This window comes from Delphinapterus leucas, chromosome 20 (genome assembly GCF_059928025.1).
Source record: "Delphinapterus leucas isolate spDelLeu-1000000601 "Yukka" chromosome 20, BTC_Dleu_Yukka2, whole genome shotgun sequence".
NCBI lineage: Eukaryota > Metazoa > Chordata > Mammalia > Artiodactyla > Monodontidae > Delphinapterus > Delphinapterus leucas.
The window spans coordinates 37,910,524-37,922,968 of record NC_143148.1 but is presented as its reverse complement, the minus strand read 5'-3'; positions in this window follow the sequence as shown (position 1 = coordinate 37,922,968).

Sequence of the window (12,445 nt, the reverse complement as noted above, 5' to 3'; positions counted from 1 at the left end):
AAATACATTACTTTTAAATATCCAGATTTGAAAAAAGATTAAACAGACTGTTTTGCATAAAACAATGTAAATTAAAAACTCAATTAATTTAATCAGTTATCTGAGTGTCAGATAATTTGCCAATAAAATTTTATGTAGGCATAAACTTGCCCTGAATATGCCATTTTCCAATAGGAGATAAAAAGCTGTGTGTACCATCTGGAATTCTGGACAAGGATGGGATTTCAGTGATTGCATCAGCAATGTACTGCCAGTTTCAGAGATAAATGTTTGGGGGGGAATATAGGAAGAAGCAAATCTATAAGATTTATGCATATCACCTCATGCTCACAGTAAGAGCTAAAAATTTGTTTAACACCATGAAATGACATGGGTGAGCACAAGGCCAAGATAAATTAGCATCAGCGTCCTCTTACACATTCCTGGCAAGGATCTATAGAGAAGATGGTTTGAGGATGAGAGTGGTAGAAGGAGGAGAGATGAAAATCATGAGAAGTGAATTAAGCCTGACTGAGAAACACATTACTCTGAAAGACTCCAAGATTTCAAATTGAGTTCATCAAAAATCAGATTTGTGATACTCATCAAATTCTCTACTCACGCCCTCTTCATTCGTGGTCTTGTCTCTTTCAACAGCCTTTCACCTACTCTCTGCATCTGCATTTTCTCTCTCGTTGAGTTTTTCTTGAAAATGCTTTAAAAATTGGTGTTTAAAAATGTAAATCAGCCTATGTCACCCTACCCTTCTGATTTCCATGGACATAGAGAGTAGAGTCTGAACTCTTCAGATCCTCCAGAACTCCCCATGCATACTCCGAGCACGTGGCACTTGTCCTACTGAAGCCTCATTCCCCAAATTAGTACACGCTTCCTCTGCTTCTTACCCTATTCTCAGTCTAACCCCAGTTCACCCTGAAAGACTCAACACAAATGTTTCTGATATCCTAAAATATTACCAGACTCAAGCAGGCAAAGGTTGTCATTATTGTTTTCTCTATTTTTCCAGGGGACTTTTGAGTTTTCTTTAAAAATGCTTATTAGTCTTGCACTTAAACATGGTCAGTTGAATGCCACATTTATATTGACATCCTCTACCAAGCGGGAAAAGGGGTGGAGTGGGAGGAATTGGAGACCGGGATTGACACATATATTGATACTATATATAAAATAGACAACTAATGGGGCCATACTGTATAGCACAGGGAACTCTACCTAATGCACTGTGGTAACCTAAATGGGAGGGAAGTCCAAAAGGGAGGGGATATCTGTATGTGTATGGCTGATTCATTTTGTTGTGCAGTGGAGGCTAACACAACATTGTAAAGCAACCATACTCCAATAAAAATTAATAAAAACAAAATTGACATCCTTATACCCTAAACAGATATGTACTCGAAGAGACAAAGAATCAGAAAAGAAAAACAGCAGACAAAAGATGATGCCTTTTGGGAAAATGAAAATCAGATGGGAGACTAGTAACTTAGCAAAGCTGAGTCCATAAAGCTGAGTCCGAATTGCAGGAAGAAAGTGACAGATGCTAAGAAGAAACTTCAACTTTGCTTATATACCTATCTCTCTAGAAGTTGATTTTCAGATCTTTACATTTCCCATACCTAGAACAAAGCCTGACCCAATATATGCTTAAACAATGAGTTTTGGATGAATGAACACTTTAATAGTTGCTATCATTATGATTACTCTTCATCGAGTTTATAAGATCTATAAATTATTCTGTAAAGCACTTTTAAAAAAATGTTTCATTTAATCCTTACAACAACTTCCTAAAATAGGAAGAAAACTGGTGCTCAGAGAGGTTAAATAGCTTGGATAAACTCATAGCCTGGCTGTGAGCAAAGGAATAATATAAGCTCACATTAGTCTGAACTCAGAGTCAGTGCTTTTCGCCCATATATTATACTGCCTTCATGTTAAACTACGTTAATCAATATGTTTTCTTTGGTTAGGTTCCTAGGAAATACTTATTTGAAAAAAAGTGTTTTGGAAACATGGGGTAAGGATGGGTTTCAAAAATATTTTGGGGGGAACAATTCAAGTGTCAAAAGTAAGTGAAAATATAGTGTGAGAGCCGGGTTAGAGCCTGCACTAGTGGAAGATCACTAGTTCTCTTTCCATGATCCAGTGTCTGACAACAGAAGTGAGAATTCATACAGTTCCTCTTCCGCAGTAATATTCTGACTTTGACATCATCTAACCTGTAAATCTTACCAAGCTTGTTTATTTGATTTTCCCACCCAATAGAATCCCAACAAACTAACTGGAAGGAGAATAAAGCATTTCATAGAAATGAGAAGTGTCAGTTAACAGTGGGGGGAAAATGCAGTGAAAGACTAATAACTGACTTTCTATTTATCTTAACACAGAATAAGACTTATGTTTATGTTCCAGCAGTAGTTGTGTCTATTTTCAAAATTACATTATTCTAAATGAAATTTTATGTTATACAATTAAATCCCTTTACTCTAGATAGCAATGACTCTGAAGAATTTTGGTGGGGCCAGGGGATATTTTTTACATTTTCAACTTTTTATCCTCTACTTGCAAACTGTCCAGCACACACAAGACAAGATAAGGCCAAGACTTGACTAATGTAACCAATAAGGTTATGATGAGCTGCTTTTAGATTTAGCATTATTTACGTGAACAGTGGAAGGAAGAAAAACCAAATGATCCAGCTCCCCATGGCCCATGTGCCATTTACTCAAAGGACATCAAAACAAAAGGGACTGAGTGACTGCAACACCATCTGCAGGATAACCAGTTGTTGATGAGCAAATTCTAGTCAGCATCTAAGCAGTTTTATATTCTGCAGACTACTTGGAGGTGGGCAAGACAGAAAGCCCCACACCTTGCCAGTGCCCAGCAGACAATGAGAAACTATATTATGAGAGCTTTGCAAGGGAGATACAAAAGCAGTGGGCGATGGCCTCACAGTAGCTTCTCACTCATCCTCTAGTGTTCCAGAAGCATCACGGAGTGTGCTGCCAGGACTTATGTTAGTTGCAGTCCAAGTCTTTGTCTGCATGGCCAAGTGGATATATACAAGGTCACCAGGGCACCATAACAGAGACATTTCCTTATGTGAACAATTGAGAAATGAGATAGAATGTTGAGTAGAAACATTCTGATAGCATTTTACAGCTAATTCTGTTGAGAATAGATGAGCAAAAAAATAAATGATTCCATGACCATATTCTCCATTTGTCCAAAATATTTAATATACAAGCATATATTAAAAATGAGCTTGTTTGGTCAAGTAAAAGAAATTGATCTTTAATATAGTCTGTTTAAGAATAAAGAGAGGGCTTCCCTGGTGGTGCGGTGGTTGGGAGTCCGCCTGCCGATGCAGGGGACAGGGGTTCGTGCCCCGGTCCGGGAGGATCCCACATGCCGCGGAGCGGCTGGGCCCGTGAGCCGTGGCCGCTGAGCCTGCGCGTCCGGAGCCTGTGCGCCGCAGCGGGAGAGGCCACAACAGTGAGAGGCCCGCATACCGCAAAAAAAAAAAAAAAAAAAAAAGAATAAAGAGACTTAGCCTGTATTGAGAATCTACTGTTTACTTGGCTCTCTTGCTAGGCAATTTGAATAGGCTCTTTAATGTACTTTTTTTTTTTTTTTTTTTTTTTTTTTTTTTTTTGCGGTACGCGGGCTTGTCACTGTTGTGGCCTCTCCCGCTGCACAGCGCAGGCTCAGCGGCCACGGTTCACGGGCCCAGCCGCTCCGCGGCATGTGGGATCCTCCCGGACCGGGGCACGAACCCGCGTCCCCTGCATCAACAGGCAGACTCTCAACCACTGCGCCACCAGGGTAGCCCCTGTAATGTACTTTTTACCACAACTCCATGAAGCAATTCTATTCATTACGTACAGATGTTAGATCTTAGGCTCAGAGTAATTAAGATTTTGAACGGAGGTTTCATAAATAGCCAGCATTAGGAGAGAACATGATGTAAACCCACGTGTTTCTTTCATCTCTGGTTTACCTTAGAAATGTGTCATTGTATAATGATTTAAAAAGCAACATTATTGTGTTCAGAGGAGGTTAATCTCAATTATTGGGGCAAAACAAAGGTTCTAGTGTATGTCTAGATGTCCAAGAGAACCAGGCTATTAGAGCAAAGGTAGTGGAAGCTGAAATCATTAGATTCTATGTTGATCTGACAGGTCTCTACATACCAGTTATCTGGAAGTTCCCTGATACAGCCTAGAGGAGCCAATATTTTTCCTTAATATTTTGCAAATTAATTTTGGAATTGTAGAATTGTATAATTCTACAACAATAAGAGAGAATGTTCTAAACTATAGAATACCCAGGAAAGAATAACCATGATGGTGGATGTCCCTAACATTATGTTAATTGTTGGTAGATGGAATTGGGAGCACTTAGTCTGAGTGGAAAGGCACAAAAGGAAACTGAGGAATATTTTCAACAATCTGAAGGACAAGTTTGAGAAAGCTGAATAATACGTATATTCAGATGCTCTAGTTATTCAGACTAAAGCCAGTGGCTAGAAGCTAAAGGGGAACATATTTCAGTTTACACTAAGGAAGAAGTTAATAGTTATATGAACCGTTGGACAATAGAATCAGCTGCCTTTTGAGATACTAAGTGCCCTTTCACTAAAATTGTTTAAACAAATCTTTCATTGATGTTGCAGATGTAATTTAAACATAGGGTAAAATATGTAGTTAAATTAAATTAAAATAGGTCTGCCTATTCTCAATTGATGTCGCAGTTCATTTATTCTTACTCTTTTTAGAGCAGCCTTCCAAACTAACTCTATCTGATAAAGCCCTAGTAATTCTTCAGTATCCCTCTAAAAGCCCCCTGATTGATCAAGGACTTCCTGATAATCCAAAACAGAAATGCCCTTTCCTCTCCTCTGCTATTATTTTCCCTGGTAGGAATTATTGATATTACACCTACCTTGCATTAGAAGTGTTGTATGATCACAGATCTACTATCAAACTCTATATTCCAAATGCTAGTATTGTTTTAAGACCAGTGAGGTCTTTAAACCTAACGGATGCTCAGCAAACATTTACTAAATCAACAGATAAAATAACTCTGTGAACCAGTTTGTACCCATACAACAGAACACTTAAAAGGAGTAAGAGTCTTATTTTGCCTAATTTTTAGAAGTTTCAAGAGAGTTTCAGCCAAAGAGTGATATAATCTTATAAATCTCTAGTTTGTCTGTTAGGTACTGTATGCATTTTCTTTTCTTTTTTTCGGTTTGGTGTTTGTTTTTTTTGGGGGGGGGTGGGGTTTGTCTTTTTTTTTTGGCCTTGCCACACGGCTTGCAGGAACTCAGTTCTCCGACTAGGGATTGAACCTGGGCCACGACAGTGGAAGCCCAGAATCCTAACCACTAGGCCACTAGGGAACTCCCCTGTATTTTCTATTATATGTCTGTTACCACAAACATAGTGATTCCAATAACGTAAATATATTATTTCAAGTTTCTGTAAGCCAGAAGTCTGTTATGGGTCTCACTGAACTAAAATCAAGGTATCAGAAGCATGCATTCTTCCCTGGAGCCTCTAGGTGAGAATCTGTTTTCTGCTCACTGAGTTTGTTAGCAGAATTCAGATCCTTATGGTTGTAGGGCTGAGGTTTCATTTTCTTGCTGGCTGTAAATTGAAGGCTGTTTCCAGCTTTCGGAAGCTGCCACATTTCTTGAGTAGTGGCACTCTTCCTTTATCTTCAAAGCAAGCAATGGTAGATCTAATAAGTTGCGTCTTTTTCAAGTCACATCTTTCTGATTCCATCTTCTACCTCTCCCTTCCTCTTTTGAGTTTATGTGATTAGATTGGGCCCACCCAGATATTCCAGGATACCCTCCCTCTCTTAAAGTCAACTGATTAGCAACCTTAATTCCATCTGCAGCCCTAACTCCCTTTTGCCATACAAAATAGAATAGTCACAGATTCCAGAGATTAGGACATGGACATCTTTGAGAGATCATTATTCTGCCTACCAAAAAAATTAGTGTTTTCTTTCCTCATTTTCACAAATTTCAGAAGATTGTTATTTAATGAGTGATATAATTTTAAAAACCTCTAGTGTTTGCCCCTTGAGTATGAAACCAATATACTACTTAGTAAAATAGAAAATTATTTCATACCTTTATTATCTCCTGAAAAAATATATATTTTGGAATTGTAACATTCTAAATAATCCAAAATGATTTGGAATTGTTGTAATTGTCTAAATAATATAAGCCAATTTATATTGAAGTTTAATGGAAAACATTAATATAAATTAGCTATCCTTTCTAACAGTTTTACTTTTAAAAAATGGATAATCTTTGCAAAATCAACGACGTTTATTTTCATTTAGTATGAAGTCAGTAGGCTTTAAACTGTGTTCATGAGAGCGATTCTAATACTTTGGTTAAGAAAAAAGTATAATTCACCCTTGAACAATGAGAGGATTACAGGCACTGACCCTTCTCACAGTTGAAAGTTTGCATATAACTTTACAGTCGGCCCTCCGTATCCAGGGTTCCATAACAGCAGATTCAACCAACTGCAGATCATGTAGTATGTATTCAGGGAAAAGGGCATAAATGGACCTGCGTGGTTCAAATCTGTGTTGCTCAATGGTCAACTGTACATGGACTTTGTGTCAACTGTTTTGCTTGATGTCTAGATGTTGTATGTGTTTATTTGGACTCTATATTATTACCTAGATGATTGTGTTTGCTGTTTTACTTGTCAAAATATATTGTGTTTTCCTGACTGTCATGTTATATACATGATAGATAAAATAGATTTTGTAGGACCATCAGAAACTAATCAATGTAAGCAAGGGAGGCTTCAATGGAGAAGCAGAGACAAATAGCTCAACTGGGTATTTTGGATAGTTTTTTAGTAAGATAAAGTTTTAAAGATCTTCAGGTGTATATATCTGTATTTAGTTATATATTTATTATACACCTTATTGCAAAATATTTTCCTAATTTTTGTGGTCACAAAGTTGAGAATGACAAACCTGGTGTTGTCAGGGATGAAAAGTAATAAACTTCTATCAGCCAGGCTTTTTTTTTGGCCACACCACGTGGCTTTTGGGACCTTAGTTCACTGACCAGAGATTGAACCCAGGCCCTCAGCAGTGAAAGTGCAGAATCCCAACCACTTAGCCAGTCATCTTATGAGGCATTACTATCGCACTATAATCTTGACATTTCCTAATATCTTATGTTCTAGACATATTTTAAGGCATGTTATATGTATTAATTGCTGAATCCTTACCACAACTGTAGGAGTTGGATTTTATTCAACAGTCTTGGTATCCATGGGAGATTGGTTCCAGGAGCCCTTGCAGATACCGAAGTCTATTGATGCTCAAGTCCCATAGTCAGCCCTCTGTATCCCCCAGTTTTACATCTGGGGATTCAAATCACCACAGATGGAAATTTCAATCTGTGGTTTGTTGAATTCACAGATGGAAACCCACAGATACAGAGAGCTGGCTGTATATTTATTGAAGAACTGCATGTAAGTGGAACCACACAGTTCAAACCTATATTGTTCAAGGATCGGCTGTAACTCCAATTTACACATGGGAGACAAGCCAGAGAGAGTTTCAGAAATTCACCAAAAGTCACACAGCCTTTCAATGGCAGATTAAAGGTTTTAACAGTGGAGTATGGATCCGGAATTCTTTTAACCTCTATGCATTAAAGTCTTATAACCGCTTAATATCTAGCTTTCAACTGTTTTCTAGATTCTACAAATGATTAACAATGGTCCAGTGAAGTTAAAAAAAAAAAAAAAAGACCAATATCTCATAACTGGTAGGTGGCAGAGCTTGGAATCAAACTTAAGCCTGTTTACCTCCAAAGAAAATATTATTTCCATTAAGTCCCCATATGTCTAGTAGGTAGAGATAGACAAATACTTAAGCAACAGTGAAACAAAGAAAGAGAAATTTGTCATGAAAGAGGCCCAAACCTCCTCTAAACTAACAGTGAATTGCAACAGAATTATTGCAGAATGTCTTCAACCAAAAGTATGGGTCATATTGAGCATCGGGGCGTCTAGACGTTTCCCTTTGTCATATTGGATTGCATCCATATACCATGCAGACAGATGGTATAGACATGTTTGACTGAGTTTGAGCTGAAAGATTCTGGAATGTTTGCTGAATGTTTTCCCATCACAACTATACTCACACCCCATCACTTGAGGTTTATTTTCTCAAGATATTGCTCCTCCTCTGATTTCATATTTAGAAGTAGAGAAGATAATATTTCCAATATAAATTTGAACTATGTGTCTTTTTTCTGCTTCAATGATCAAATTTGATTGATTTAACAAAGAAGAATTGGATCTCAAAAGCAATTTTTTATCATAGGAAGAAGGAAACAGGAGTATAGTTTACCTTTCCCTAAAAAGCAGAATTAGAATAATATAAAATGATCAGTGGTTTCATATACTTTGAAAGAATGACCAGGAAATAAACAAGAATGTCCATAATCTAAAAATCTACATCATAAAAGAGTCATTCAAAATGAGATCTGGGAGAGTAAGGACAATATTAAAACATAGTCCCACAAGTGACATTCCATATCCACTAATGTTATTGTCTCAGTATGAAACCTCCTTATGTTCAAAATACTAAGACACAATTTAGACGCTTGGACGTTAAAGAGATTAAATTATAATTGTTTCCTTTGTATACTTAGGTTAACAACATGGGTTTTATTTTAATTAATTAAAATACTATGAAAACCAAACATTTAAAATCCATCTAACTCACTTCCCTAATCTGCATCATAAAGGAATTAGTATGAATAAGAATTCTGAAGTCATTTATAACCTTTATGTATTTCCTATTCTCCTGATTAAATTACATGTCTGAGTGATTCTTAATTATATTTTGCCAAATGATTTGAAAGCTTTCTATCTTAAGGTCTGTTAGTAAACAAATGAATGTGAAAAAATAGAATATGTCCAATATCATTCATATAATGTAAAAGCTTTATCATTGTCACGGGCATCCCAGTGCTAATGGTTACTACTAATAGAGTCAACTCCAACAAGAGCTATCTTGGCAAATGGAAGGCTCACAAAAGATATATTGTAGACACCTCCTTGAAATTTATGCTCCATACAGATTATCTTCTATTAACTGGTGACCTTGAACCTTGAAAGAAGTTTCAAGTTTCAGATAAGTAACACACGTCACTGAACATTATGTCTGCCACCTGGTAATGGATAATATAAATACAGCACATTTATTCAGCCGGGAAGGGAAACTGCTTCTGTAGCCAATTCTCAATTATTTGGGGTAATGGGGGAAAACCTCCGAGTGGTTATCCATAAATACAGATAATTGGCAGAATATGTAAATTAGGTCCCATCTCACAATGTTTATGAACATTTTGGCTGACGAGTGATAAAAGCGGAAATGAAAAATTATTAAAGGGCCATAATTATTATGAAGTATTTGACAGATTCACTGTTGCCTGGTTCTCCTCCCACCTCTCTGACTTTTCCTCCTCCACCTCCTCCTGCGACCACCCTCAAAAGGCGTATCTTCCCTGAGTTCCTCATTCAGCTTCCTTCTGTCTTCATATACAAATTATTTCTGGTTCATCTCACCCACTGTCATGGCTACAGATAGCAAGAGAGCAGATGCTTAATACATGCTGGTTGAATGAACAAATTACTAAGATACCCTTCTTCATGTTGCTTCAGTTTAATTCAGTGCTTAATGTATAGTGGGTGAGGTTGACAACCTACATGTGTGTCACAGTTATATGGGGAGTTTTATTTTAATGCTGATAGCTAAACCATTCCCAGATCTCTGAAGTAAGAATTTTGAGGGCGACTGAGACAGAGAAGCAGAAAATCCTCACTAAAAAGAAACAACCAACTAACCAAACAAACACAGAAAAACAGGTAAACCATTCAAGAAACAGTGTAGAATACTATGATTTCTATACAAGTAGATAATTCTCTGATTTCTTTTCAAGTGGCTTATGGGGGGTACATTCATTCCATGTAATTGAAAATTCTTACTCAAAATGGCAGCTCTGAGTGTAAAAGAACCAAGCTGCAGCCTGGTGCTCACCTGTGACCTGCTGTAGTCAGTCACAGAGCGGTGGCATGGATCTCAGGATGGGTGAATTCACTGAACCATGAGGAGTTGGCAGCACCAATTTGGGCATCATCAGATCTGCATCAGTCAGTGTAAACTTCACAAACATTTTTTCTGTGGAACTTGCTCTGTGTCAGGCACTATGATATCAGATGGATTGTTGAATGCTCCTAACTGCTTGGCTGATAGCATTTTCCAAAAGGCTTTTGACATATGAAAATAACTATGGAATTAGTTGTTGATTTTTATTATAGTTTTTTTCACCCAGTGATCTTTCAAAAATCTTTCTTAAAATCTTTTAATAGTGCTTAGAACACAGGCCTGTGTCTTCTTTTTTTTTTGGTCGGCTTGTCTTGTGGAATCTTAGTTCCCTAACCAGGGATCGAACCCCGGCTCCACAGCAGTGAAAGCTCTGAGTCTTAATCACTGGACCACCAGGGGGTTCCCCAGGCCTGTGTCCTTAAAATATTTTCATAAGGCCCTCCAGAATCTGGCCAAGGCCTCATCTTCCACCACACTCTCATTTGTGCTCAGTTCTCCAGCGATAATGGATTATCTTTGCATTTCTCAAAATGATCACACTCTCCTATTAAGCCTGGTTACTTCTGCCTAGACTGCTTCCACTGCTCTTCAGCCGATTTCCCCACTCTTCTTTTAAGCCTATGCCATGTCCATCCACCTTCACGTGGATGATTGCCTCAGCTTGATAGCAGGTCTTCTCCTCTGTCCGTGCTGAAATAGTATCTGAACTGCAACCAGTGTGTTCTGTTTCCAAAAGCAGATCCCATCATGCAACCTGGGCCTCAAAACCTCTTGGCATCTCCCATTGCTCTCAGGATAAAACCACAAGCTGAAGCTGGCCTTCAGAGCCCTTAGTGGTCTGCTCTCTGCCAACCCTCTTAATGTGCCATGTCTACCTGCTGTCCATGGTCCAGCTCCATCGGCCTTCTTTGAAGATTTAGCACCTGTCTTGCTTCTTTATGCTGCAAAGTGTTTGCACACACTCTCTACCCCTGCTTGAACTCTTCTCTCTGACTTTACCTGTAAAGTCCTTTTCCATCCTTCAGCATCCAGCTTCATCATCATTTCTGCAGTGATACTTTTTCTTAATCTTTTTCTAGACTAACCTTCTCATAGTGTAATTTGTTACAGCTGAAATTTAATCATTTTTTTTCTCAGTAATGTATTTTACTGCCGAGCACAGTGTCTGGCACATATTAGATGCTGAATAAATATTTATGGGAAGAATTACTAATCAAGATACCTGCCTATACCCCTACGTTTGTCTTTGTTCTGTGCCTTTCAACATTTCGTCTTACCATTTTCATTCTTGTATTTTCATTCACTGGTTCATTATCTGTCTCGAACTACTGGAATGTAAGTCTTTTAAGAGCATAGGATCTGTCTGCTGTAACCCCAGAGCCCTGTATATAAAATACATGCTGCACAGGAGACAATTAAAAAATAAGTAAAGTTGAAGTAACTACATATAAAACCATGATTAATAGGAGTTTCCTCATCTAAATTTTTTGAATCAATTCAGCTTTAAACAATCCATTTAATGCTTCTGGTTATTAAGTCAATCATGCTGGCTTTCCAAAATTTTCTCCACTCTACCCTCATCTTGTCTGTCTCAGATATTGGCAGGAGTCTGCAGAATATACTGGTTCTTTCTTACAGATTATTTTTGCAAACCATCTCGTGTGCCAGTGGATGTTCGGACAACCTCAAAGATGAAACAGTGTTCCTAATTAGTCATGTCTGTTTTGTGTCTAAGTTTCAATTTTCCAGGACATGCTTAACACTAATAATGGCTAACATTACTATGAGTACCTATCCAGACCCAGTATTGTGTTAATCATTTTGTATAATTTACTTCATTTCATCCTCTCCATAATCTACACACGTGGTAACTTCCCCAAGGTTACAGAAAGTGAGTCTTAGAACTGGGATTCAAACCCAGGCAAGTCAATGCCTGAGTGCTTAAGCACTTTCCAAATTTCCTGCCAATAGTCAGGTTGGTATTTGCTGCTCTGTTATAGCCATTCTCCATGCATACATTTAATTGATTCCATGTGTACTTGAACCTCACCATCTCCTTCCAAGGCACTCAAGAGAAGGCCCCATCCATACTTCTCTTCATTGTTTCCTTTACACCCCTCTTATTTGCATGGGCCTGTTTCTGGCTACCACCAAACTCTTGGAAAAACCCAATTTTGTAATTTTCAATTGCCCCATTGTAAAAGAAGCTGTTGGTACACTGGATGTTTTTGCCTGGCACATGTAGCTGGGATTTGGAGGATTAACAGCCCAGTTTCCT